This window comes from Panthera onca, chromosome E3, assembly GCF_046562875.1.
Source record: "Panthera onca isolate mPanOnc1 chromosome E3, mPanOnc1 haplotype 2, whole genome shotgun sequence".
Classification (NCBI taxonomy): Eukaryota; Metazoa; Chordata; class Mammalia; order Carnivora; family Felidae; genus Panthera; species Panthera onca.
The window spans coordinates 33037915-33038115 of NC_138354.1; the positions used below are offsets into that span (position 1 = coordinate 33037915).

The 201-nt window shown below is 49.3% G+C and overlaps 1 protein-coding gene across 1 annotated transcript in view; it reads left to right on the forward strand.

Moving 5' to 3' along the window:
• Nucleotides 1–201, forward strand: part of TVP23A (trans-golgi network vesicle protein 23 homolog A) — a 28896-nt gene that overhangs the window by 27916 nt on the left and 779 nt on the right. The window lies entirely within an intron of this gene.

Sequence of the window (201 nt, forward strand, 5' to 3'; positions counted from 1 at the left end):
TCCTCACACTGAACACATACAAAATCAACCATATGTGCAGGCATGAAGGGAGGGGGCAGGAAATGAGAGAAAGGGAGAGAACGAGGGATTTGCCCATCTGTCTGCCCAAGCCCCGAGAGAGATGGGAAACGGGAATTCACTCTTCCCTCGGTGTCCATTCCTGCACATCTCCTGGCAATGAAGAGAATTCTAGAATTTACA